Source organism: Musca autumnalis, unplaced genomic scaffold, assembly GCF_047663935.1.
Source record: "Musca autumnalis isolate F117 unplaced genomic scaffold, ASM4766393v1 scaffold_2, whole genome shotgun sequence".
NCBI classification, from domain to species: domain Eukaryota; kingdom Metazoa; phylum Arthropoda; class Insecta; order Diptera; family Muscidae; genus Musca; species Musca autumnalis.
The window spans coordinates 40,864,834-40,892,201 of NW_027411755.1; the positions used below are offsets into that span (position 1 = coordinate 40,864,834).

General features: G+C 36.9%; 1 pseudogene; it reads right to left on the reverse strand.

Moving 5' to 3' along the window:
• Positions 1-4,075: 4,075 nt before the first annotated feature.
• Positions 4,076-4,874, reverse strand: LOC141392734 (ras-related C3 botulinum toxin substrate 1 pseudogene; annotated as a pseudogene).
• Between the last annotated feature and the right edge of the window lie 22,494 nt (positions 4,875-27,368).

Consider the following 27,368-nt stretch of genomic DNA (forward strand, 5'->3'; position numbering starts at 1 on the left):
ATTGGTTGTCCCAAAAAAAAATTCTTTGAAAATTCCACTCCTACGGCTGGCCATTGAAACAATATTCTTTAAAAATTCCACACCTACAGTTTGTCTCTAAAAAATACTCTTTGAAAATTCCACGCCTTCGGTTGGCCCCTGAAAAAATAGTCTTTAAAAATTCCATGCCTTCGGTTGGGCCCTGAAAAAATAGTCTTTAAAAATTCCATGCCTTCGGTTGGGCCCTGAAAAAATAGTCTTTAAAAATTCCACGCCTTCGGTTGGGCCCTGAAAAAATAGTCTTTAAAAATGCCACGCCTTCGGTTGGCCCCTGAAAAAATAGTCTTTAAAAATTCCACGCCTTCGGTTGGCCCCTGAAAAAATAGTCTTTAAAAATTCCACGCCTTCGGTTAGCCCCTGAAAAAATAGTCTTTAAAAATTCCACGCCTTCGGTTGGGGCTAAAAAATATATTCTAAGACTTTGGTTGGCCCTAAAAAACTATTCTCTAAAAATTCCGCGACTTCGGCTGGCCCTGAAAAAATATTCTTTAAGAAATTCCACGCTTCAGTAGGCCCCTAAAAAATAGTCCTTAAAAATTCCACGCAGTCGGTTGGTCCCCTGAAAAAAAATATTCTTTAGAAATGTCATGCCTACGGTTGACGCCTTAAAAAATTTCACGGCTTCGGTTGGCCAATGAAGAAATATTCTTTAAAAATTCCACGCCTTCGGTTGGCCCCTGAAAAAATATTCTTTAAAAATTCCACGCCTTCGGTTGGCCCCTGAAAAAATATTCTTTAAAAATTCAACGCCTTCGGTTGGACACTGAAAAATATTCTTTGAAAATTTCACATCGTAGGTTGGCCTCTGAAAAAAAAATATTGTTTAAAAATTCCACGACGTCGGTTAGCTCCTGAAAAAAATATTTTTTTTAAAATTAATATTTTTAAAATTTTCACGCCTTCGGTTGGCCTCCGAAGGTCAGAGAGGTCTCAGCAGAAACTTGCCTGTAAGGAGTCCAAAGATTTTTCAAATTTTTGTCGGGGTACTTTCCAATGTTTTATTGTAGGTAATTTTTCAAAGTTTTTTGTTTGTTTGCTGGATGTTACCAACATCACTGCTTGATATACAACCTCTACCATAACTGACAGTTTTCCGAACTTTAGGGTATATATAAAATTTTTATTTTCCATGACTGTAAGGGGTTTTCGCAATACATTTTAATGTCTATCGTGATGTTAGGTTAGGTTAGGTTGAAAAGAGGGGCGCAGGTCGCCACATATCCAATGAACATACACTTAAGCCAGAATAGGCCTGTTGTGCGCTCTAGACTAATTAAAGAAAGGGTCGTATTTGGTCTCTTTATTATTTTAGGAATTCCCTTAACAAAATCCCTTAACTGTTTAACATAATTTACCGTTATCTGATTAAGTCCCGGTATAGTGTCGTTCCCTAAAGACTGGGATCTGATATTTGCGAAAGCTGGGCATTGGCAAAGAAAGTGTTCCAACGTTTCGTCATCCTCTCCGCATGCCCTGCATAAGCTGTTATCTGCGCGTTTAATTTTATGCAGATGAGCTTGTAGGCCCAGGTGACCAGTAAGGATACCTGTTAGCCTAATAATGTCTGCCTTACCTAATAATAGTAAGTTTTCAGTTTTATCCTCGTTTGGGTCCCCCCAGAGAATCTTAGTGGTTTTCCCTATCTCCTCTCTATTCGATAGGGATGTATGGGCCTGTTTTGCCCAATTTTTTAACTCTAGACGTGACGCATTTAGAGGCTTTGCGCTGTCTAAGTTTATTGTTGCTAATTTTTTGTCAGAGAATTTGCTCTTTAATTACCTTTAATCCCCGCATGGCCTGGTACCCATATAATGCGCACTGTTCCTTGCTGGGAATAATTGTTTATCGTATTTATGCAGTCCAGTACAGTTTTCGATTTTACTGTCTTGTATGTTATTGCATTGATTGCCATTTTACTGTCGGTGAGGACGTTAACAGTAGTTGGTCCCGAGTTAGCATTAAACCGGTTCAGACACTCTGTGATCGCCCTGACCTCCGCTTGAAGGACCGTATTGTTATCCGGCAACCGAAGAGAGATTTCGGTCTCTGGTTCTTCAATAAAAAGTCCCAGTTCCGTCCTCCCCCCTAACATCGAGCCGTCTGTATAAAAGCAGTTTCCAGGAGGCTTTCCAGCTAGGGTCCCGCCGATCCACGAGTCTCTGTCAGGTATTAATGTTTCACACGAGGCAACTACAATTGTTTCAGGTATACGGTCCGAATTAACGTTATCCATTGACTCCCCCGTTGTTACCTGTAGAATTTTTTGATGGTATGTTACGTGGTCCTTTTCGATCCACTCGTCTGTCGCCTTCAGCCTTATGGTTGCGACGGCAGCTTCATACCTTATCTGAATTTCTATTGGGTGTACGTATAGAATAGTTTCTAGTGCCCTCGTTGGTGTTGTCCTCATAGCACCACTTACTCCCAGGCAGCACATTCTTTGGACTTTTTGTAAAATTTTTATATTACATTTTTTATCCATCGCTGTCCACCAGACTACTGACGCGTATGTTAGGATGGGTCTAACTACGCTTTTGTATAGCCAGTGCGTCATCTTTGGATTTAGACCCCATTTAGAGCCTATGGCCCTTCTACAGGTTGACCAACATCTGTATGCTTTGTTGGCTCGTTCTTGTATATGATCCTTCCATTTAAGTTTCCTATCCAGGATTACTCCCAGATATTTGACCTTATTGGAAATCTTAATAGTCTTGTTAAGGAAAACAGCTTCCTCGATGTGACCCAGTTTTGTTTTCCTAGTGAAAAGAGATACTTCTGTTTTTTCCGGGTTTGCGTTTAGACCTCTTGGTCCAGCCCAGTTATATGCAAGTTTTAGAGCCGATTCGGCCCTTCTGCATAACAAATTAGGGTTCTTTCCCCTCAGAAGTATTATAACGTCTTCTGCATAACAGACTGGTTCAAATCCCTCTTTGGTTAAAGTCCTCAGTAGGCTATTTATGGTAGTAACCCACAGGAGAGGTAACAAAATCCCCCCTTGTGGAGTTCCCTGACCAACTTTATCCCGTTTCGTTACGTCGTGTAGCCCGCAACTTATCCATATATTCCTTAGCATATTGCTTACCCAGTTCCTAAGGGCCCGGTCCACATAAAAATTATATAAGGATTGGATAAGGGTTTCAGTGCTGACGTTATTGAAAGCACCCTCGATGTCAATGCATACTGCCAGTGTATACATCTTCTTGTCGAAGGTGTTTTCGATGTGGTGTACTACCTCATGTAAATCGGTTTCCACTGATCTGCCTTTAACGTATGCATGTTGTTTATATTTAGGCATATCGTTTGGGATCTTGCTCTTAATCATGGTATCGACTATACGTTCCATGGTTTTGAGTAGGAAAGAAGTTAGACTTATCGGGCGATAAGACTTAGGAATTGCGTAGCTAGCCTTTCCAGGTTTGGGAATAAACACTACCCTCGCCTCCTGCCAGGCTTTAGGGGTATACGCAAATCTTAAGCATGCGTTGAAGATACCAGCTAATTTGGACGAAATATAGTCCACCTCCTTTTGGAGTAAGGCCGGAAAGACCTGGTCTGGTCCCGCTGCTTTAAAAGGTTTGAAACTGTTGATGGCATCTTTAACCATTGTTTCATCAATGTTTGGTGCTTCGTCCGTAGCATTTTCCCCAACTGCCGATATCCCTACATTCCCTACATCTATCGTGATAGTACAACATAATTTTAGTCTCATCAGAGGGCGTCATTCCAATATTAAAGATGTCGTGAAAAGTTGTCTGTAACAAGTCTGAATAGTTTCTATATATTGTGCTGGGAGGGCAATGCATTTTCCCAAGTCACTCGAGATAAAGACTTGTTATTATGTAGCTCTTTTCTGACTTTTCCATGTGACACACTAACTCCAAAATCTTTTCTGATTGAAAAAAATCAATTTTCTGATGCTGCTTTGGGTTCTTTCGTCAATTTCTTTAATCATTCTCCTGTCAATTCGTGGGGTTACTATTTTTGGCCTGCTATGTAACGTCTTTATTTTGAGCCTGCCTTTCTTGCTTTTCACTTTTTATTAATACAATTAATCACAAATTATTTCTTGTTTAAATTCTTATTTAAAATTTTTCATTTTATTTCTTCGATAAAAAGATGGAAAAGAGAGAGAAAACTTTACGCCTCTTGGGGGTTATCACAGTGCGTATGGCTTCTTCAAATACTGCATTTACTCCTTCTTGCGTAATTGCTGAACATTCCAAATATTTGACAGCGCCAATTTTTCTGGCCATGGCCAAACCTTGGCTATGGGTAATGACTGTTTGTTTTTTTAATTTTTCAAGTGTGTCCTTATCATCACGTAAATCAAGTTTGGTGCCTACCAAAATTATGGGTACATTCGGACAATAATGATGCACCTCAGGATACCATTTGTTACGTACACTTTCAAATGAATCTAGATTGATCAGGGAGAAGCAAATCAAAAATACATCTGTTTCCGAATAGTACATAAAACGGCAACGATCATAATGTGCTTGACAAAACGCATCGCACAGAACCAAGGTAATGGGTTTGCCATCAACTATTACGTTAGTGCTCGTAGAATATACGAAGACGTTACATCTAGGACAAGGGGCATTAGTGCTATAACTGATGAAAAGCGACGTTTTACCCACATGACCTCCACCTACTGCTACAGACTTGATTACTTGCATGGTAATTTTCTCGGAAGGTGTGTCTTTTGGTATAGTTTTTTCAATTATTTCCAATTATCCAGGACTTTTTTGTTTTCTATATCACAAATCAAACACTAGCACTCAGTTTAAAATCGGCGCAGCAACTAAGATCTCCACTCACTAACGATAGCAAATCGATTAGGGATCTATTAATGTATCTATTAACAGTAAGAAAAGGGTGAAGAGTGGTGAATGACCACTGCTTAAACATTAAATACACATGCGGTTTAGTTGTGATGCAAAAGGGTAGATAATACAATGAATAGATAACACTGTGCATCAAAATTCAATTTTTTTTCAAAATGATAGAAAAACGGAGTACATTATAAAAGTAGAGCTAAAAATATGAGACACGTGTATCGGCGTTTTTAAAGTTTACTTCGGATAGTAACCAAAATAGGCGGGGCAAGTTCCGCCCATTTTTAATTCTTTCGAAATATTCGATTTAAGATATCTTGGAAACCTTGCATTTTAAGTATATAGTGTCTTTGGCTACTTTACTTAGGAGGGTGTGGGAAATATGTTTGTCAAAAATTTTAACCCTCATGCGGTTCATCAAAGTGGTCTTTTTTGTCCTTTTTTTCGAAAATCTTCCAAAAACTCCTTAAAAATGTGATCGTATCAAATCTAAATATTATACAAAATTGTTCGTCATAAAATTTTATTATAGGTCTCAGAATACACCAAATCTGTAACTCTTGTCTAATCGCCAGGAATATCTAAAAATGAAAAACATGTTTAGGGTTAAAGTCGGACTTCATCTGAGTTTATTCAAAATTGTCCCACAAAGCATAATTTTAGAGAGATGATGCCAGAGACAAAAATATTGTTCGTCAAATTTCACTGCGGGTCACCAAAGAAGTGAAATGTCTATTTAGATTTTAAAGCATGAAAATATCAGTATCTATTTTGCTGAAAAAACATGAAAATATTTTTCAATTTTTTTGATGATTTTTTTTCATTCTTTTTTCGAGTTGATACTTGAAAGTAATATGAAACTTGGTTCCAGGTAAAAAGCGCCAAAAGACAACAAATTCTACACAAAATTTCACTTTGTGTTTCGGAATAAAGGGTGACGTAGGGGATGGAAGATACCAAGAAACGGTCCTGACCGGTTTTAACATGGCAAGGCCCAGAATTTATCTTGGTCCCTTTTCATCTCAAGTGGACACTGACCTCTCCGTGATGTCACCTGGGGAACTGCCTTTAACACCCGTTAAAGGTAGTGAGCTAACATGTGCCGCGCGTTCACTCATAAGAATGTTAAAAACTTGGGGTTGGGCGTCGGGTTAGTAACACTCGCCTAGAAAAAACAGCCTACTATGAAAAAAGGAAAGAAAAGAAAAACAAACCCCTCTAAAGATGACGAACCCCGCAAACGTTTTAAGGACCATGATCTGCGAATCTGCACCTGGAATGTTCGCACTCTTTATAGAGAAGGTGCAGTCTTCGCATTGGCAGACGTACTTGAAAAGTACAAGGCCGATATTACTGCCATACAGGAAATACGATGGATTGGGAAAGCCGTCACAACAACACTTAAAGGTGACGCACTGTATTATAGCTGCCATGACGTAAAGCATAAGTTTGGTTGCGGATTCGTAGTTAGTCGGAGACTAAAACATCTGGTATCCAGCTTCACCCTAGTGAATGAAAGATTTGCTGCAAGCTAAATTCTTCAACATCAGCTTTATTTGCGCTCATGCTCCCACTGAAGAAAAGGACGAAAAGGCCAAAGATATATTTTACGAGCGCTTAGAAGAAACATATGGCCGTTGCCCTGCCCATGACATTAAAATCATTCTAGGCGATTTTAATGCCAAAATTGGAAAGGAGAATATCTTTGGCCCAACAGTCGGGAAATTCAGTCTCCACAGTGAAACATCTGACAATGGTATGAGGCTGATAGACTTTGCAGCTACAAAAAACATGGTAGTTAGCAATACCAGATTTAATCATCTCGATATTCAAAAGGGCACCTGGCTGTCTCCAGATCAAAGAACAAGTAATCTAATTGATCATGTTGTGATAGATGGAAGACATTCATCCAGCGTGTTGGATGTACGATCGTTCCGAGGCGCAACCATTGATTCGGACCACTACCTTGTTGCAGCAAAGGTACGTACCCGTCTAAACGTTGCAATTAAAGCACGAACAGACACAACGCGGAAGTTGGACATCGATAGGCTGCAAACACAACAGATAGCCACAACATATTCCACTCAACTAGCCCAATTGCTTAACGCGAGCACTCCTTGTCCCGATAACATAACAACACAATGGCAAAATATTGCCCACTCCAAGCAAACAGCCGCAAAATCCATACTTGGATTCCAGAGACCTCCACAAAGGAATTCATGGTATGACCAGGAGTGTCGTGCTGCTACCGAAGAGAAAAATGCGGCATATAGAGCTACTTTACAATCAGTAGCAACGCGTAGCGCACGAGAGAGATATCGGGAAAAAAGGAGAGAAGAGAAACGTCTTTTCCGCAAGAAAAAGAGAGAGATGGAAAAGCGGGAGTGTGAAACAAATCGAGATGTACAGGAGCCAGAATGAAGTCCGAAAATTGTACCAAAGAGTGAAACATCAAACTGATGGCTTTGGAACTGGCACATCCTCCTGTAGAGACCAGCAAAGTAATCTGGTAACTGAAACAGATAGTGTACTAAGGATATGGAAAGAGCGAAGTCGACGAAGATACCACAGATCCAATCCCAGAAGATGGTATAGAATGTATACCACCCAGCCAAGATGAGGTAAAAACAGCAATCAACCTGCTGAAGAATTATAAAGCAGCAGGAGCCGATGGCTTACCAGCCGCGCTGTTTAAAACCGGAGGCGATGCGCTGATAAGGTGTATGCATCAGATAGTTAGCACCATCTGACAGGAAGAACGCGTACCCGACGATTGGAACCTGAGCATCCTCTGTTCCGTCTACAAGAAAGGAGATAAGACTGTATGCTCCAACTATAGGGGCATAAGTCTTCTCCCTATTGCCTATAAGATAGTATCAGGGATATTGTGCGAATGGCTAAAGCCAATGGTCAACGAAAAAATTGAACCATACCAATGTGGCTTTAGACTTGGCAAGTCCACCATTGACCAGATATTTACCCTGCGGCAAATCCTAGAGAAGACCCAAGAGATGCAGATCGACACATTTCACCTTTTTGTCGATTATAAAGCAGCATTCGACAGTCCCCTCCGATCAAAGGTATTCCATGCAATGTCTGAATTTGGTATCCCCGCAAAGCTCATCCGGCTTTGTAAGATGAATTTAACTGATACTAGGTCCTCAGTTAAAATTGGAAAGAACCTCTCCGAAGAATTTTGTACCAAAAGAGGTTTCAGAAAAGGAGACAGCCTTTCGAGTGACCTATTCAACATTTTGTAATACGAGATGCAAATGTCAAAAGAAATGGCACAATTTACACCAATAGCCACATGTTATTTGCCTATGCTGATGACATAGACATCATGGAACGTTCAGTTAAGGAAGTAACTGATACCTTTAGGAAGGTCGACGCAGAATCTGCCAAAGTGGGTCTGGCGGTAAACGGCGAAAAGACCAAATTGATGGTGTCGACGCGCAAAGCGTCCATAGAGCTCGGACCAACTGTGGAAGTTGGTACCTACAATTTTTCACAACATCAGTTGTGAAATAAGAAGAATAATTGTATTGGCCAACAGATGCTACTATGGTCTAAGTAAGCAATTTAAAAACAAATCCATATCTCGTCAAACAAAAATAACACTATACAAAACGCTGATACTACCCGTGCTAATGTATGGCTCCGAAGCATGGGTACTTGCGCAAGCAGATAAGGCAGTGCTTGGTGTGTTTGAGAGGAAAATTCTTCGAAAGATCTACGGGCAGATTTGAGTTGACGGTTAATATAGACGTCGTATGAACCACGAGCTATATAAGCTATACAAAGACATGAATATAGTTAAACGTATCGAGATGCAACGATTGCGTTGGCTAGGCCATATCATGAGAATGAGCGATTACGAACCCGCTAAAAAGGCGTATGAATACATGCCACATGGCGGTGCACGCAGAATCGGCAGGCCTAAGCTGAAGTGGATGAAAAAATGAAAAGGCGCGGTATTCCAAAAAGTCAAGCGAAAAACAGAGAGGCATGGAGATCTTTTCTTAGTTCGGTCTATGGGACAAATGTTCTGTAATGGGCCAACTAAGTAAGTAAGTAGTTTCGGAATAAACCATATATCTAGGTATACTATTTTCTTAAAAAAATAGATTACAAATTTATATATATTAGGATGCAATTATTTGTTTTTATTTTGGACAGTTAATTTTACATAATTCCATACTGTATCAAAATCTAGCAAAATTCTTCACTTTTTGGGAATATTGTTAAAGAAAGAAATATTCCAAATGAAATTTCAATATGAGTCTCTGAATAAAAGAAATTTGTAACCATAACGTATAACATCTTAGCAGCCCTTGTTTTCGATACAGGGTTTTGGGTCATATTTTACAATTTTTATCCAGATTGTCGTTGTGATTGAACAATATAAATATCTTATTGATGATTTTTCATTACAAATTTCTACAAAATGTAATGCGTTCAATTTAAACAGCTTTTGAAACATTTATGACGAATGTATATTTGAAAAATGTCGAATAGGCTCACCTTACATGCCTGACATTAGTTCGCATTTGAAGGCCGATAACCTGGTAAGGAAATTTAGTGCCCATCATTAGCTTTGGCACTACGTCCTTGGTAATGATCAGGATGAAACTGCGTCGGTCTATCAAATTTGTGCTCCGCAGTTGCACTGTTAACAAACACACTTCTACAACTAAAAGGGGAGAATGCCACGCTTTCGCATTTTATAAAGATCTGAAAGTAAATTTTAATACTAATACAGTTATAACATTTTATTGGATTATTTAAGAATTTGTAGGACGCTGTAATACGTCAAAGATTTTTTTGTTTCGTCATGCAATGTTTGTGCTTCGTTAAATCCGCATTACTTTGGCCCACTTGTGATTCGAAATACTGGTATTTTTTGCAGTTTCTCCTTGCGGTTTTAAATTATTTTCAACTCTAACTTAGTCATCTTTTTATTGATTGATTTCTATACATTATTAAGAATTTTGTTTCCAACCATCAGCTGCTATTGTGCCTTCTATAAGCTTTTAACTTAATATGTTGTTAATTAACTTATTTTTCTTGTTGACCATCATCTTTGGATTTGCAACTGGCTTAGATACATCAATAAACCAACGCTGTTTCAACCCACCCTGTGAAACTATTTCATTTGCCGATATAGCGCGAAATCCAGCATCGAAATATTTTATTCAAAAACCATCCTATTGAAAATGTATTAAAAAACAAAAATAAATAAGTAATATACATGTGTAATTAACAAAAACAAATATTCATATAACAAAATTTTCTAGCTGTATCTCGAGAAGAAATGTACTATTCTAGTCTGTTGTAAAATAATCACTGGATTTTTCTATTAACCATTCCCAGCGTTTATGTTTTCCACTATTCTTCTTATCAGCTACTGTTTTGATTAATTTTAAATATATAAATAGCATACAAATTTCAGACGATTCAGTTTAGCTTTTGATTTGCTCAAGATTAGTTAACAATGAATTTTCAAAATATATTTCTGATTTTAATTGTGAATTTTTTAACATTGGTATCAGCCGGCGTCATACTACAAGAGCCGTCCAAGGATTGTGTTAAAAAAATTTGTTTGGAAAAGTTGTGGAACTTACAAAATATTGGAAGGCTGGGAGCAAAGAAAACGGATTTGGTGTGAAATAAAAAATTATACATTTTTTTATGTTGTATTTTTAAAAAGAAATTTTTCAATAAATTTTAGATTTAAAAATATTTCTGTATAAAAACATATGTTTTCTTTTTTACAAAACGCATTAACCAATATAAAAACGAATCTCAGGAAAAGGGTCGTTTTTGTCCTTAAAAAATCGATGTCGGATGGTGTTAAGGTGTTAAGTTTAGTTAGATTTTAAGATCGCCAAAGTTTGAGGACACGTGACATTGGGCCCTCAAAGTTTCCATAGTAATTTGTATGGGGCCAAAGGTAAATTTTCACTAAGATAAGAAAATTTTACCAATGGCGTGACGTGTTAACATATTCCAATTGTCCTCAAACTTTGGCATTCTTAAAATCTAACAAAACTAAACAAATTAGGGAAGTGCCGCATAAAAAAATCCGACATCGATTTTTTAAAACCCACCCTACTAGGCAAACAATGACGGTGAACCAACACGGTGAAAGAAGACACAACTTCGACGATGAGAGCAAATGGCAACAGCTATTCAGACCTCACCTATCCGACATCCATCCCATCAATAAATATAGATACACCTTTTTTATATGACGAAAATGTGCCTCATCTATGAAGGAGTCTTGGGGTCTAAACCCCAAGTATGTTTGAAATTAATCCGTTTTACACATTTTGGAGTCCGTTTATCTGTTGATCTGGCTGGTTGAGAGAGAACTCTCATCCAAAAGGGCCACAAAATCTGAAAACCCCCTAACACATAATTATTGTGGAAAAGGATTTCGGTTGCGTAGTCGGTATTCAATTCGATATTGTTAATAGATGAAAGTTTCAATTCACATAAGCTGAGGCTATATCTCTGTCGGCAAGCCGACTGATACCTTTTTACTTGTTTAAAGAATACCTTGTCTTGCCGATGTCCAACATTCGTGATTTGTCTATTTGTTCTTTATTCGTTTTAAAACAATACTCCAACATATGACATACATATATGATATCCTCCAAATGGCCATAGATCCACCAAACAGTTGACAGAATATCAAAAAATGTACCTATTTCGAAATTTCTCTGTAGAAATGTTTTGAAGCCCTAACGATGACTAAATAAACAACAATTTTCAATAATTTGTATTGAATAATGTGGCTAAATTCTTTGAATTATCCAAAATCGGCGGCACCAGTCCATGGGGATCTATATCAAACCGTGGACCGATAACCCATTTTCAAAACAAAACATAATACTGATAATATAAATATTGCTACCAACTTATATGGTTGTATATTAAATTTTGCGAGGTCTATTTTGATTTTAAAGGACATTGTCGGACATCATAGAATTTTATAATGAACAAGAAGACCTATGGCACCCCTAAAATTCTTTCATGAGAACGTCAACTTAGTCCAAAAAACTTTGAAAAATAACCTACAATAAAAACATAGGAAAGTAACCCCGCAAAATTTGAAATATCCTAATTTATGAACTTTGAAATGATTGGACTCTTTACAGACAAGTTTTTGCTGAGACCTCTCTCACCTTCGTGGGCCAACTGAAGACGTGGAATTTTAAAATATATATATATATTTTAGGAGCCAACCGATGACGTAAACTTTTTAAAGAATATTTTTTTCTGTGACCAACCGAAGTCGAGGAATTTTTAAAGAATATTTTTTCAGTGGCCAACCGAAGTCGTGGAATTTTTAAAGAATATTTCTTCAGAAGCCAACCGAAGATGTGGATTTTTCGAAGAATAATTTTCAGGGTTCAACCGAAGACTGTAATTTTTAAAGAATATTTTTTCAGGGACCCACCGAAGGCGTGCCCTTTTGAATAATATTTTTTCAGGGGCCAACCGAAGTTGTGGAATTTTAAAGAATATTTTTCATAGGCCCAACTGAAGTTGTAGCAGTAGTTTAAGAATATTTTTCAGGGTTCAACCGAAGACTGTAATTTTTAAAGAATATTTTTTCAGGGACCAACCGAAGGCGTGGACTTTTTATATAATATTTTTTCAGGGGCCAACCGAAGTCGTGAAATTTTTAAATAATATTTTTTTTTTCAGGGGCCAACCGAAGTCGTGGAATTTTTAAATAATATTTTTTCAGTGGCCAACCGAAGTCGTGGAATTCTTAAATAATTTTTTTTCAGTGGCCAACCGAAGTCGTTGAATTTTTAAATAATATTTTTTCAGTGGCCAACCGAAGTCGTGGAATTTTTAAAGAATATTTCTTCAGAAGCCAACCGAAGATGTGGAATTTTCGAAGAATATTTTTCAGGGTTCAACCGATGACTGTAATTTTTAAAGAATATTTTTTCAGGGACCCACCGAAGGCGTGGACTTTTTAAATAATATTTTTTTAGGGGCCAACCGAAGTCGCGGAATTTTCGTAGAATATTTTTCAGGGTTCAACCGATGACTGTAATTTTTAAAGAATATTTTTTCAGGGACCCACCGAAGGCGTGGACTTTTTAAATAATATTTTTTTAGGGGCCAACCGAAGTCGTGGAATTTTCGTAGAATATTTTTCAGGGTTCAACCGATGACTGTAATTTTTAAAGAATATTTTTTCAGGGACCCACCGAAGGCGTGGACTTTTTAAATAATATTTTTTTAGGGGCCAACCGAAGTCGTGGAATTTTTAAAGAATATTTTTCAGAGGCCAACCGAAGTCGTGGAATTCTTAAAGAATACTTTTTCAGAGGCCCTACTGATGGCGTGGAATTTTTTTAAGAATATTAATTTTTTCAGAGGCCAGCCGAAGATGTGGAGCTTTTAAATAATATTTTTCAGGGTTCAACCGAAGACTGTAATTTTTAAAGAATATTTTTTTTTGGACTTTTTAAAGAATATTTTTTCAGGGGTCAAACGCATGTGTGGACTTTTTAAATAATATTTTTTTCAGGGGCAAACCGAAGTCGTGAAATTTTTAAAGAATATTTTTTCAGGGGCCAAACGCATGTGTGGACTTTTTAAATAATATTTTTTCAGAGGCCAAACGCAAATGTGGACTTTTTAAAGAATATTTTTTCAGAGGCCAAACGCATGTGCGGACTTTTTAAAGAAAATTTTTTCAGGGGCCAAACGCATGTGTGGACTTTTTAAATAATATTTTTTCAGGGGCCAACCGAAGTCGTGGAATTTTTAAAGAATATTTTTTCAGGGGCCCAACAGAAGGCGTGGAATTTTTTAAGAATATTTATTTCTTCAGAGGCCAGCCGAAGGTGTGGAATTTTTAAATAATATTTTTTCAGGGTTCAACCGAATATTTTTTCAGGTTTCAACCGAAGACTGTATTTTTTAAAGAATATTTTTTTTTAGGGTTCAACCGGAGACTGTAATTTTTAAAGAGTATTTTTTCAGGGACCACCCGATGACGTGGAATTTTTAAATAATATTTTTCAGGGGCCAACCGAAGTCGTGGAATTTTTAAAGAATATTTATTTCTTCAGAGGCCAACCGAAGGAGTGGAGTTTTTAAATAATATTTTTTTAGGGGCCAACCGAAGTCGTGGAATTTTTGTAGAATATTTTTTTAGAGGGAATTTTTAAAGAATATTTTTTTCAGAAGGCAACCGAAGATGTGGAATTTTCGAAGAATATTTTTTCAGGGATCGAAGACTGTAATTTTTAAAGAATATTTTTTCTGGGACCAAATGAAGGCGTGGACTTTTTAAATAATATTTTTTCATGGGCCAACCGAAGTCGTGTAATTTTTAAAGAATATTTTTTTAGTGGCCAGCCGAAGTTGTGGAATTTTTAAAGAATATTTTTTCAGAGGTCCAACTGAAAGCGTGGAAATTTTTTAAGGCGTGGGAATTTTTCAAGAATATTTATTTTTTCAGAGGCCAGCCGAAGGTGTGAAGTTTTTAAATAATAACCTAACCCGGAAATGTCCTAATATTTAAGACCACTGCTTCTTACACTTTTTGAACTAAAGTTGTGCTGGTTTTTGTTACAACGCTGGAATAATATTTTCCATGCTTCTCTCGATAATGACACGAATGTTCGAAAAAACCCGATCAAGTGGTATTCTTGCAACATAAGGAAGCTTGTGCATGTTTTGGTGTAAACTGTGTTGATTGAGTCTGTCAGTGGAATAACCCATGTTCACCACACAAATATATTTATCCTGATATTTAGTTATGGATAGGATTGGATTGTTACTCTTCGAAATTAAAATATTTATGCATATAAATTTTTGGCCCATACTGTTATTTTCTCCCAACTACTTTGTAGGGCGAACGTAAAAACAAATGGAATATTTTATTTTAATAATTTTAAGAATTTATTCCAAAATCACAAGCAAATTTAAAGTAAGAGATACAAAAGTTACAGTGTTGTAAATGTATTGACAAAATAATAAAAAATCCAACTACAAAAAAAATCATATCAAGAAGTATTTCAATTGCAAATAAACCACACAGAAAATACTTGAAATTTTATTCACATTCACAAAAAACGAAAATGCTGATCCGCTTGTACAGTGAGGCCAACTGTCATCGTTTGTCACGCTGTAAATTTTTCCATTGGGTCCGGTCTGACAAATTCTTATTTCTGCGCTGGTGGGATGAATAATTAGCACACAAATGATCAATAATTTTAAAAACAACATTTGAACAACGATAGAAGCGATATTGAACAATGAATCCCAATTACAACAGAACTAATATTTACAATCTAATTTTGCCTCAATTTATAGGAAACAAACAAAAAAGATTGTATGTTCGGCTTGGTCGAACTTTAAAATCCCCTCAACATGAAGCAAGCTTAAAAATATAACAAATGGTCTGCATTATGTCGACCAAATCAAAAGGAATTGTTGGCAATTGAATATCTAAAATACTTAGTTCGTTCTCAACTCATTATTTGATTATTACAATGGAAATGAAAAACTGAAGTTAAACTTCCACTTTTAATTTGTGGTTAATACTACATTGTATTTTTTATTTTCAAAATTAATACAATGTACTAGAAACCACAAATTAAAAATATCATTGATTGAACTGGCATTTATTGTTCATGTATATAATTATGTCATTGACAGAATTCAATCCAATAATTTTTTTCAGCGACCAATAGACCGTCAAGCATGGATTTTTTTAAGAATATTTTTTCAACTACCAATAGACCTGTAAGCATGGATTTTTTACGAATACTTTTTCAACTACCAATAGACCACCAAGCGTGGATTTTTAACAATATTTGTTCAACTACAAATAGGCCAATAAGCGTGGATTTTTTAACAATATTTTTATACCCTCCACCATAGTATGGAGGGTATATTAAGTTTGTCATTCCGTTTGTAACACATCGAACTAATCATTTGCGACCCTATAAAGTATATATATTCTTGATCAGGATAAAATTCTAAGACGATCTAGACATGTCCGTCTGTCCGTCCGTCTGTCCGTCTGTTGTAATCACTCTAGCGTCCGCAATAATTGAGATAGACTGCTGAAATTTTGCACCCGAGGGTCTTTTTTCCATAGGCAGGTCAAGTTCGAAGATGGGCCATATCGGTCCACTCTTTGGTATAGCCCCCATATAACGGTACCTCCGGATTTGAGGTATTTTGACGTTCTTCGCCACATTTGCAGACCGAATTAGCTATAATTTGGCACTTAGGGTTCCTAGTGATCAACTAACTTATATCCCAAAGGATATGGGCATAGATTCATGTTTTGGTATAGTCCCCATATAACGGTTCCTCCCGATTTTCTGTATTTTGAGAATTTTAGCCACAATTTGTAACCGAACTATCTGCAATTTGACATTTGAGTTTCTCAGTGGTCATGAAACATCTCCACTAAACATCGTCAACATAGGTCCATGTTTTGGTAAAGCCACAATATAACGGTACCTCCCGATTTTCGGTATTTGGAGCATTTTAGTTACAATTTTTAGCCGAACTAGCTGTAATTTGCCATTTGAGGTTCTCAGTGGTCATAAAATATCCCCACCAAACATCGTCAACATAGGTCCATGTTTTGGTATAGCCCCCATATAACGGTACCTCCCGATTTTCGGTATTTTGAGAATTTTAGCCACAATTTGTAACCGAAATATCTGCAATTTGACATTTGAGTTTCTCAGTGGTCATGAAACATCTCCACCAAACATCGTCAACATAGGTCCATGTTTTGGTATGGCCGCCTTATAACCGTACCTCCCGATTTTCGGTATTTTGAGCATTTTAGTTACAATTTTTAACCGGACTAGCTGTAATTTAATATTTGAGATTCTCAATGGCCATGAAACATCTCCAAGAAACATCGTCAACATAGGTCTATGTTTTGGTATAGCCCCCATATAACGGTACCTCCCGATTTTCGGTATTTTGAGAATTTTAGCTACAGTTTTTAACCGAAATAGCTGTAATTTGGCATTTGAAGTTCTCAGTGGTCATGAAACATCTCCACCAAACATCGTCAACATAGGTCCATGTTTTGGTATAGCCCCCATATAACGGTACCTCCCGATTTTCGGTAATTTGAGAATTTTAGCTACAGTTTGTAACCGAAATAGCTGTAATTTGGCATTTGAAGTTCTCAGTGGTCATAAAACATCTCTAACGAAACATCGTCAACATAGGTCCATGTTTTAGCATAGCCCCCATATAACGCTATCTCCCGATTTTCCGGATTTGAGGTATTTTGACGTTCTTCGCCACATTTGCAGACCGAATTAGCTATAATTTGGCACTTAGGGTTCCTAGTGATCAACAAATGTATATCCCAAAGGATATGGGCATATGTCCATGTTTTGGTATAGTCCCCATATAACGGTACCTCCCGATTTTCGGTATTTTGAGAATTTTAGCCACAATTTGTAACCGAACTATCTGCAATTTGACATTTGAGGTTCTCAGTGGTCATGAAACATCTCCACCAAACATCGTCAACATAGGTCCATGTTTTGGTATAGCCCCAATATAACGGTACCTCCCGATTTTCGGTATTTTGAGAATTTTGGCTACAGTTTTTAGCCGAACTAGCTGTAATTTGCCATTTGAGGTTCTCAGTGGTCATAAAATATCCCCACCAAACATCGTCAACATAGGTCCATGTTTTGGTACAGCCCCCATATAACGCTATCTCCCGATTTTCCGGATTTGAGGTATTTTGACGTTCTTCGCCACATTTTAGCCACAATTTGTAACCGAACTATCTGCAATTTGACATTTGAGTTTCTCAGTGGTCATGAAACATCTCATGAAACATCGTCAACATAGGTCCATGTTTTGGTATGGCCGCCCTATAACCGTACCTCCCGATTTTCGGTATTTTGAGCATTTTAGTTACAATTTTTAACCGAACTAGCTGTAATTTAATATTTGAGATTCTCAATGGTCATGAAACATCTCCATGAAACATCGTCAACATAGGTCTATGTTTTGGTATAGCCCCCATATAACGGTACCTCCCGATTTTCGGTATTTTGAGAATTTTGGCTACAGTTTTTAACCGAAATAGCTGTAATTTGGCATTTGAAGTTCTCAGTGGTCATAAAACATCTCCAACGAAACATCGTCAACATAGGTCCATGTTTTGGCATAGCCCCCATATAACGCTATCTCCCGATTTTCGGTATTTTGAGAATTTTAGCTGAACACATTTTTTTAGATTAGATTAGATAACACTGTGCAACAAAATGGAGGTGAAAGTCTGGGGCACGGAAAATTCCTCTTGGGGAAGAAAGGCCTTGATGAGTATATTATGAACCCCGAAGGACAGATCCGCCGTAAGTCGAACTTCCGCGTTATGGCGGGATGAAATTTTTGTTAGAGACCCTGTGGGCCATCAGGAATTAGCGTTATATCTTTGTTCACTGTTGCTTAAGTGCTCTACAAAAACAACTAACAAAGATATAATTCTAATTCATGATGGCTTACAGGGTCTCTTGCAAAAATTTCATCACGCCATAACGCGGAAGTTCGACTTACGGCGCATCTGTCCTTCGGGGTTTTTATTATACACACACCAAGGGCTTTCATCTCCAAAAGGAATTATCTCTGTCCCAACATTTGTGTTCACAGTGTAATTTAAGCAATAGTGGGAGGCAGTAGGAGTCTATCCCTTGTCGAAAAGTTGTTCCACCTAAAATTGTGAAAGGACCCTAATTATTCCATTTTAATTAAGACTATTTTATGGTGGAGGGTATAAAAAGTTCGGCCCGTCCGAACTTAACGACTTTTTACTTGTTTCAATTACAAATAGACCATCAAGCGTGGATTTTTAACAATATGGATTATTATTTTGTTTTTCAAAATAGTCAGGCTTAATCCCATAGTCGTTGTTTTAATATTTTATTAAAACAACTTTAATTTATTAGTGGGAAAAAATTGGCTATGTTTTCCAAATATATATTCACCACAAATATTTCAAAGGCAGTATAAATGGATCGCACAACATCTTTTGTATGAATTCTCAACGAAAAACCATCAATATGATATATAATCAGTATGAAAATTGTAAATTATGGTCCTAAACCTCATATCAAAAACAAGTGCTGCTAAGAATGTTATATGTTATGGTTACTGATTTCTTTTATTCAGAAACTCATAATGAAATTTAATTTGGAACATTTCTTTTTTTAATAATATCCCCAAAAGTGTAGAATTTTGCTAGATTTTGATCCAGTATGGAATTATATAAAAATTAACTGTCCCCAATAAAAACAAATAATTTCATCCTAATATATAAAATTTTGTAATCAAATTTTTTTAAGAAAATAGTATACCTACATAGATGGTTTATTCTGAAACACTTAGTAAAATGTTGTGTAAAATTTTTCATCTTTTGACGCTTTTCACCTATAACCAAGTTTCATATTACTTTCACGTATCAACTCGAAAAAAGAAGGAAACAAATTTCGTCAAAATAATTGGGAAATATTTTCATGTTTTTTTCAGCAAAATTGATACTGATATTTTCATGCTATAAAATGTAAATAGAAATTTTATTTCTTTAGTGACCCATAGTAAAATTTTACGAAGAATATTTTTGCCTCTGACCTCATCTCTCTAAAATTATGTTTTGTGGGACAATTTTGAATAAAGAAGTCAGATGAAGTCCGACTTTAACCCTAAACCGTGTTTTTCATTTTTATAGATGCCTGGCGATCAGACAAGAATTACAGATTTGGTGTATTCTGAAACCTATAGTAAAATTTTATGGCGAACAATTTTGTAGAATATTTGGATTTGATACGATCACATATTAAAGGATCACATATTAAAGACCACTTTGGTTACTTTCCGACGTAAAATTGAAAAACGCCGATACACGTGCCTCATATTTTTAGCTCTACTTTCATAATCTACTCAGTTTCCTTGTCAATTTTTTTGTCGCACAGTTTAATTATAAAAATAAATAAATAATAGATTAAGTATAGGTAAGGTTTAGTATTAAGAGAAAATGAAATGAGACAAGCTCTCAAAATATGAAAGGGCCGGGAGCAAGCTCGATTTAAACATATTTACACATTTTATTATGTGCTACACAAATTATTATATAAGTCTGAGACTGATTATTTGCAACAAGTTTTGTTATTAAATCAACACATAATAGGTTTAAGTTGTCTTTATATATTGTACTTATTCGAACTTCGTATGATTTTAAAATGAAGACTCAATAAATTTTGAATTGAATTGAATTAATAGTTTACAATCTAATTTAGCCTCAATTCGTAGAAAACAAATAAAAGAGAACTTTAAAACCCCTTCACCATGAAGCAAGCTTAAAAATGTAACAAATCGCTCATTTACTCAAAGAGTGGCATGACTCAAAAAACGGGGTTTTGAGTTAGCAATTTCTTTTTTTTTCTACGCCTTCTACTTTATATTGTGTCAAATTTTCAAGTTGATTTCTCTAAAACTCAACGAGTTACAGCTTATTTGCTAGGAGTTTGGCATAAATCATCGAAAAAGTTTTTTGAGGTTATGATGCACTTAAGCACTTCAAATCATGCTTGATCTTGCATTTAGCACTGGAATTTAGCACTGATATCTGACTAGCTCTTTAAGTTACAGCTTATTTGCTAGGAGTTTGGCATAAATCATCGAAAAAGTTTTTTGAGGTTATGATGCACTTAAGCACTTCAAATCATGCTTGATCTTGCATTTAGCACTGGAATTTAGCACTGATATCTGACTAGCTCTTTACAAAAGATGGTCCAATTAGTTATTTTATTTTTTGTGTAATAATTTTCTTACGTTGGGAAGTCAAATTTCAATCGAAAACTTAAAACGCGTTTTTCTCGAAACTTGATTTTTTGGGATGTGTCACTCTTTGAGTAAATGAGCGAAATGTCAATTGATACTACCATGGTCTGCATTGTGTCGACCAAACAAAAAGGAATTGTTAGCAGTTGAATATCTAAACTACTCAGTTCGTTCTCAACTGGTAAACTTTTTTCATCGATTGGACAATAAATGTGGTCTGTAGAGAGATTTCGTGAAAATTCGCCTTTGGCTCCATACAAATTACTATGGAAGCTACGAGGCCCCAGTGACACATGTTGGCATATTCCGATTGTGCTCCAACTTTGGCAATCTTAAAATCTAACAAAACTAAAAACTTCAGGGGGGTTCCGCCTAAAACAATCCGACATCGATTTTTCCTTTTGAGTTAAAACCACCTTACTGAATATATTAGGTGAGTTCTTGGTCTTGGTTAAGATTGTTTTGTTTGTTGTTAAAGTATTATTGATCAAGGTAAAATTTTGAGTCGATCTATGTATATCCGTCCGTCTGTTGCAATCACTCTAGCATCCACAAAAATGGAGATAGAAAGCTGAAATTTTAGGAAGGTGCGTATTTTTTTTGCAGCAGGTGAAGTTCGATGGTGGGCTATATAGGACCATGTTTTGGTATTGGCCCCCATATAACGGTACAGCCCGATTTCTGGTATTTTGACCTTTTTATTCGCATTTTTAGACCGAATTAGCTATAATTTGCATTTAGGATTCATAGAGGTTCCAAAACTTATTTGTCAACAAGTAAGAACGGCGTTAAGTTCGGCCGGGCCGAACTTGTTATATCCTCCACCACAAGTTGTATTGAAGTAAAATGGAATAATTAGTTTCCTTTCGTGTATGAAGAAGACTTAATACTAATTTTCAGCAATATGGGGGCTATTTCAAAACGTCGATCTATACCAACAAATTTCTGACGGAAAGTTTTTAGGCTCAAAGAAGACAAAATACCAAATTTCCCATATTTCGGTAAGAGAATGTGGCTAAAACTAAAAAAATACCGAAAATCAAGAAGTAAGCTTCTATGGGGATATAGGAAGACGTGGACCTATACTGATAATACTCTTCTGGAATATTTTATAACTCTTGGAAGACGAAATAACGAATTTCAGCCATTTCGGTTGGATATTGACGTCACAATCTTCAGTATTACGAAAATCGGGAGGTACCGTTCTATGGGGGCTATATCGAAACGTGGACCTATACCGACGAATTTTAGTCAGAAATGGGGCAATATGAAAGCATGGACCTGTACAGACATATTTCTGGCGAACAGTTTTATATACCGACAAATTTAAAGGACACGTTTGAGTACCCCCAACGAAGTCTAAATACCAAATTTCAGCCATTTCGGTGGAATATTGAGGCCACAACGTTCAAAATACCGAAAATCGGGAGGTACCGTTCTATGGGGGCTATATGAAGGCATGGACCGATACCGACAAAGTTCTGGGGGAATGTTTTATACCACTAACGTAGACTAAGTACCAAATTTCAGCCATTTCGGTGTGATAATGAAGCTAAAACCTTCAAAATACCGAAAATCGGGAGGTACCGTTCTATGGGGGCTATATCAAAACGTGGACCGATATATCCCATTTTCAATACCAACCATCCTGCAAGTTATAAAAATGTCTATACCAAATTTTGACTCTCTATCTTTTAAATTGCGAGCTGTATCTTGATTTCAACAGACAGACGGTCGGACGGACGGAGCGTCTCCTACGAATATTTCGATGTGTTACAAACGGAATGACAACATTAATTATACCCTCCATATGGTGGAGGGTATAAAAATTGTGGTCATAGGTCAAGTTTTGGTATAGCCCCCATATAAAGAGACCGTCCGATTTGAGGTACTTTGGTGATTTTAGCCACATTTTCATACCGAATTTGCTATGGCATTTAAAGTTCCTAGAGGTCACAAAATGTATGTACAGAAATTGTGGGCATAGGTCTATGTTTGGTATAGCCCCTATAGAACGGTACCGCCCGATTTGAGCAACATTTTTTCACCAAAGCACCTATGAGAGATTTTTTCACCAATTTATACCAAAACAAGTAAGAAAAGTCTATAGTCGGATGGAGCCGACCATGCGATACCCTACACAACTATCCTTGGACAATCGCTCTCCACGGAACTTCTTTTCAATGATTGTGAAAATTTAATTATCAAATATCAGAGATGTAATGTATAATACTTACGACCAAAACCAAAAAGTTATCTAGCATGACAAAGACATTTTTGTAGCAGGAAAGGAAAATTTAGTTCACACAAACTAAAATGTAATGAAACCCACTTATGTTCTTGAAATTTTTACCAATTTCACACAAAAGTTTCAGTCCATTTAACCCGCTAAGTATTATCTGATCTTCACGTTGGTTTGTACGCTTCTTCTTCATCATAAACTCAAACTTTGTTTAAAATTTTGCGTTTTATTATTTTGACCTACAGAGCCGCTACAAAATTGATTAAAATTTTGATTTTGGCCCATTTCATCCCCTGAACATTTCACGATCATCACCAAAATCTAATCATATCTATTCCGGCCCGAACCCAACCTCCTTAAAAAATTTGTTACAATCGGTCCATAATTGCGGCCTTAAGCCTTATCGCTAAATCGCTTTATCTCGTCGAGATATGAATTTTGGCATACCAAATAAGGGGTCTAGGACGAATATTTCGTGGTGTTACATAAAGAGACAATATGTAGCATGGGATAAAAATGTGGTTCTCTACACAGAACCCATTATATTAGGCAGTAGGCCCGTTATCTAGCAAACACTTTATTGCAATTTACATCAGAGGAAAGGTCAGTAGTTTTTTTTCCATATGTAGGCTACTTTGCGAAATATATATGTCCTCAAGGAATTAAAATATCGACCAAAAATAAAATTTTTATATTTTTCATACAAAAGTAATGGTCCATTTCACCCGCTAAAGAATATCAGATCATCATTCAAAATTGTAGGCATCTTTTTCGACCTATACTCTTACCCGGTGCAAAATTTCGTGACTATTGATGTATAATTGCGACTTCTAGCGAGTTTATTATTACAATACAAACAAATAACGGGATATATTAGGCTGTAGCTCTGTTATCTAATCATGCACACCAACATAATTGGCATCAATTGAAAGGTCAAGCGTTCCACTTTCAAGTATATCTCACTTGTCCGGAATGTCACTTCCAGGAATTAAGATATAAGCTGTATATTAAAATTTTTCACAGTTTTCACACAAAAGTTTTGGTCCATTTAACCCTCTAAATATTATCCGATCGCCATCTCAAATTGCAAGCTTCACCTTTATGATATACTCTTACCTTTAAAATTACGCGTTGATCGGACTATTATTGAGACCTACAGAGCCGCTACAAAATTAGATAAATATTATGTTTTTGGTCCATTTCAGCCGCTAAATATTTCACGATCATCACCAATAAGAATAGGGATCTATTCTGATCTGAACCCGACCTCCATACAAAATTTCGTGACGATCGGTCCATAATTGCGGCCTGGAGCGTGTTTACAATTTATAATGGACAGACGGACGGACGGACGGACGGACGGACTGACGGACGGACACACATCTCAAAATCGCTTTATCTCGTCGAGATATGAAGAATGGTATACCACATTGGGGGTCTCCGACGAATATTTCGCGGTGTTACATGAATTTTTACCAAAACAAACTTATAATACCCTTTTCCACATTGTGGTATAGGGTATAATGAGAATTTACAGCCTGTTCATGTATGTCGACCGAAAGGTTTCTTGCGCTTCGGAAGTGGAAAAAAATCATTTTCTGTTCATGTAAACACCTTCGAAACGAAAATCTATGCGACCGACAAGCCATACGAAATAGCACGTAAACGTACACTTTTCCATTAAATTTGGGTTTATGTATTTCGAAAGGACTGTCTCTTATAGAAAGAGAATGTCAAAATCACTCACTTGCTTTATAGCTGCCGTGTAGAACGTAAACTCGCGAAAAACACCGAAAATCTTAAAACTAATTTATGCAACACATTCTTGAAACAAAATAAAAATTTTACAGACACGTTTCAATGGCGATTTTATTCATTATTTTGAAGAAATCAATTAAATAAAATAATTCAAAATACCGACACATTTTATTTTTCAAACAAAACAAATCACACATATTCCAATATTTGTGTGTATATGTGGATTTTGTTTTCATTTCTCATTTGGCTCTCATTTATGGAACATAGTTGTACAAATGTACATTCAAATTAGTAGTATTTCGCATAGGATACGTAACGGCAGTCGCACGATAGTTTGCGAAATACATGAACGCATTTTTAGACGGAAGCGAGTGACTGCTTTCCTTTCGTACAGGTTTCCGAGCGACATACATGAACAGGCGGTTAGGGTTTCTTCCTAGAAGTCACAAAACTTATGTAGCAAAATTGTGGGCATAGTTCCATGTTTTGGTATAGCCTCCATATAACGGTTTAGCCCGATTTTAGACCGAATTAGCTGAATAACGTTACCAGGTGATTTCGAGTTTTCGACGTTTATAGCTACATTTCCACATTTGCTATAATATGACATTTAGGGTTCCTAGTGGTCAAATAAATAGCTTCCGAAAATTGGGGAAATACATGTCCATGTTTTGGAATAGCTTTCATACAAATGTACCACTCGTGTTGAAGCATGTCGACGTTTTAAGGTATTTGGAAATTATTGTCAGAGTGATTTACAAATTTCTCCGCCATATTTCCTAAGACAAAAACTCTAAAAAACCCTGCCGGCACCAACATAAATGACTGCGACTTCTTCGACTAAGGGCCGTCTCCTCAGCAATTACGTGTTTGTGTTCGTGTATTGTTTTCACCATGGGAGCGGCAATATATCCTGGAATGTCTGCTCAGAGATGTTTTGGTCCGTGTCGGGATAGAGAAGAGCCCTGGGCCATGTATCTGTTCTGTTTGCCAGATTCGCTCTGGTCTTAGCCGACTCCAGGACTTCTGTGATAGGAGTTATATGGGCTTGCTGAGTCAAAACCTCTCCCAGCAGGGAATACGATATACTCCAACAGTCTTAACAACAGCAATAAATGCAGAATCTCACCCGACACGTTTTGGTTCTGCGCCCTGGATATGCACCATTCCTGCAACTCAATTGCAACGGTCTCCGCAAAAATGTCAGTGAAATTGTAGACTTTTTGAGAGGAAGAAACATTATGGTCCCACGAACAAGAAAACGAAGCTCATCGTCGCGAAACGAAGGTGGACTTCAGTATGTTCAGTAAAGACCAATCTCGATTGAGTCTGGGTCTAGTGGTCCATACATGAACTGTATGAGGAAAGCAATCAAGTGGTAGATGAGCTTAACATGCACATGCCGCTGATGAATATATGTGCCTTGCGATATGTGCACGACATTAGTCCGCTTTTGCAGGGCAATGACCATCTGGTGCTAGGGGACTTCAATGCTCATCACAAGCTTTGGCATTCCGTCCTAACCAATGACCAAATGGGTAAAGCGCTGGTAGAGCAAATTGATAGCTCCACATTTTGCACGGTGAACTGTCAGATATATGACCCGTAATTTCCCTTGGCTCATGCCATCTTCCCATCACCACCATCGTAAGTGGCAACCATACTTTTTTGAACAATGAAAAAGCTGATTAACTAGCGTTACCTCTTCATGGAACTACACATTCTGTAAGATCTTCCGGAACATATTCGCAGCTGCAGGCGCTCAATATATACCTGCCGGTCGAACACAGAAATTAGACCCAGTTTCACATCTGAGGCAGATGACTAGAATGATGACGTTTGTCGAAAGAAACCCTGAAGACCCAAGAGTTGGGAACTTATTCTTGAAGTCGGCAGGCTAGTGGACGAGTATAAGCGGAAACGGTGGCTAGGACACCTGAAGCAATACAACATTGGTGCAGAAGCAAATAAATAATGATCAGCTGTTAACTAACACTCAACTCCGCAAGTGTTTTTAAACCGACAATTTATAGAGTATTCCGAAGAAGATAAGGTGAAGAGGAGTGTGCTATGTCGTATAAAAGCTCTCTGATCCGAGTAGATAGCATCACAGTTTATGATGATCACTCTTACAGATGTCATCTGAAGCGCGAAATCATCCACAGAGTTGGCTCTACACGGAAACTTAATGATAATGCTTAAGCAACTGTCTTAGGGTGTGCAAAACAGAAACCGGTTAACCGGTGTTTTCGTAAAACCCTTCACGGTGCTTTTGAAGCAACTTTTAATCGAAGGTGCTTCCACCTGGGAAGTTTTTGCGGATTCTGAAACTACAATGTTCATCGATGAGCTAAATAAAAAACAAAAATCGCCGGAACTTTTTTAAATAAATCGCGATTCAAGCCGAGAATTTTCACTGCTACAACAGTTTACTTAGTCCCATTTCGATAGGACTTGCGGTTTCCAGGCAAAATCATAAAAACCTAAAAATTTGAACTTTGAACGTGATTTATGTAAGAATCCCACCAGCGATTTTTTTTTGGATTTTTCTCATCTATGAACATTGTAGTTTCAGAATCCGCAAAAACTTCCCAGGTGTAATCACCTTCAATTTAAAG